The following is a 2,703-nucleotide window of genomic DNA, read 5'->3' on the forward strand; positions in this document are numbered from 1 at the left end:
CGTTGAAGTGTTGCGGTATCTCCATATGGCGTTGGTGGAGGCCATTTTGGAGTAAACAAAACTCTCGAAAAGATCAAAGAAAGATTCTACTGGGACGGATGCCGAACCGATGTGGAGAATTGGTGCCATGCATGTACGGAATGTGCTGCCAGTAAATGACCTCGCAGCCGAAGTAAAGGACCAATGAGACAGTATCTGGTTGGGTCGCCATTAGAGAGAATTGCCATAGACATAGCAGGGTCGTTTCCAAGAACTAAATCTGGAAATAAGTTATGATGGACTACTTTAGCAAGTGGCCTACGGTATACCCAATTCCTAATCAAGAAGCCACCACCATAGCAGATGTGCTCTTCCAAAACTGGGTGTGTAATTTGGGCTGTCCTAGAGAGATCCATTTGGACCAAGGAAGAAATTTTGAATGGCATGGTAGAGCGATATAACAGAACTATAGATAACTATCTGAGAATTGTGGTCAACAATAAGCAAGATAATTGGGATACGCAACTTGCTGCATTCTTATTAGCCTATCGATCAGCAGTCCATGAATCCACTGGCAAATCTCCGGCATAAATCTTATTTGGCAGAGAATTGCGACTTCCCATTGATCTACTCACGGAAAGACCGGAAGATTTACAAATTGGCGAAGATTATGGACTCAAGCTAGCAGAACAAGCAATATTTTTATGTCTTCCTTGATTGCATTCTGAAAGCGGTTGACTTGTCTCTTCAGGCGTGGATGTTGCGTCCGCATGGCTCTGTCTTAGCCGGTTTTTCTCGCTGATTTTGACTTTTAACCAGGGAGAAATTTTGTTCATTTGGGCTATCGGAACTAAGAATAGACATGTTAAGGTTGCCAGGGCGTTTTTAATATCCCTGGTGAGTCTCACGACTGCCTGGTCCAGGTGTTCCTTTGTTGTGGGCTGATGGATCCTGCTGGTGCTTTCCAATGTTCTCTGGAAAGCCTGCGAGTTGGTGATCCTTCTAGTCGCAGTGAAGCTGTTGACGTTATTTGGTCCAATTTGCATGAGAATCGGCAAATGGTCCGAAGATAGTTCCTGGGGTTCCTTGGGGCTGGACAGCTCTTCCTGCGTTCCTGTACAGGAATATGTCCAAGATGTCATCTCTACCATTATGGGCGACGTGGGTTGGCTCTAGAGGTGCGGCTATCTCAAACATTGCATTTCTGGCTTTGTTCGATAGCATGATGCCTCTAGGAGTGTTGTGGTTGCATCCCCAATTGGTGTTTTTGGCATTGAAGTCCCCGCCATGTATCGCTGGCCTGTCATCTGAGAAAAGTTTGCGAACATCCTCAAGACTCAACGTGGCGCTTGGACTGACATATACGGACCCGACTCTGATCTCCATCTTCTCCATTTGGATGGCCACGATGGATTCCTCCAGACGTATAGACGATTTGACGATCTTGTGGTGCTGGATGGATCTCTTCACTGCGACTAGTGTGCCTCCGCCTCTGGTGGGCCTATCATCTCTGTGTATCTTATGGTTCGAAAGTGTGAACCTTTCTCCAGGCTTCAGTAGTGTTTCCTGGATTATGCACACATCCAAGTTGTGTTTCTTCAGGAAATCTTGAAGTTCTAATTTCTTGTTTCTGATTCTATTGGCGTTCCAGGAGATGACACACAGAGATTTAGGCCTCAGCAGTCTAGATATAAACTCCTCATTAGTGTAAGCATCTGAGCCTGCATCGTGGCCATGAACGTTTGCATCTGGATCTGCATCGCCTGTAGGGTATGTGCTATGTATCCGCTCACTGGTTGACGTTGATGGGCTTGCTGGGTGGCCGGCAGGTTCGTCTTGGCTGCTGCACTGTAGTCTGGTGGTTACAGCGGCAGCTTGTGGCTGTGGTGAGGTTGGCGGGCTTGTCCTGCGAGCTGCAAGGGGTTCCCGCCTTATCCGCAACATTGGTGTGGGCTTTGATGGGTAGCCTGAGTAGGAGGCTTGGTGAGCTCCTCCACAGTTGGCGCATCTTGCTGCCTGTTCCCGGGGAATATGGCATTTCCGGGATTCATGCGCTTCTCCACATTTTACGCATTTGCCAGCAGCTGTGCATTTGGACTGCCCATGTCCCAAAAGCCGGCACCTATAGCACTGGGTCGTCTGGCTCTTCGTATGCTGCGACTCCACTCTCACTCGCAGGTTTCCGAGTGCCCTCACTTCAAAAATTGATTTTTCGGTCTTGGGCAGCAGGACCAGGACCACTGCTATGGGCTGTCCATTTTTCCTCCATCTCGCAATTGTGGTAGGGTGGAAACCTAGCTCGGTTAACTCCACCCTAATTTTGGCCTCAGTCCACGATTCCAGCACTCCTCTAATTACCACTTGGAGGTGCTTTTCTTCTTCCAGCTGGTAGGTGTGATATTGGTACTTGTTGTCGAGTACCCTTATCATTGCCCTATAGTCTTCGTTGGTGGGAGGGTGCATTCTGACTCTATGTTTTGTAGTCACGCCACAACCGTAATTTATCATAAAGCACTTTTTTGCGCTAGAACAGTGTAACTATGCAAGTGTACGTGTCGATCGCTTCAAAGCAAGTCAGAGACTCTCACGAACTTGCAATTCGAAGTCTGCCACCTTGAATCATAGATAAAGACGAGTATAGATTACCAACTCTCTCGCACAATGTGGAAACAATGTCTATCCTACCGCCATCTATGATGGATCTAGACACAACTGCGCCACGTC

The sequence above is a fragment of the Dendroctonus ponderosae genome, unplaced genomic scaffold (assembly GCF_020466585.1).
Source record: "Dendroctonus ponderosae isolate FM_Combo_2020 unplaced genomic scaffold, Dpon_F_20191213v2 Dpon_F_20191213_1, whole genome shotgun sequence".
Lineage (NCBI taxonomy): Eukaryota > Metazoa > Arthropoda > Insecta > Coleoptera > Curculionidae > Dendroctonus > Dendroctonus ponderosae.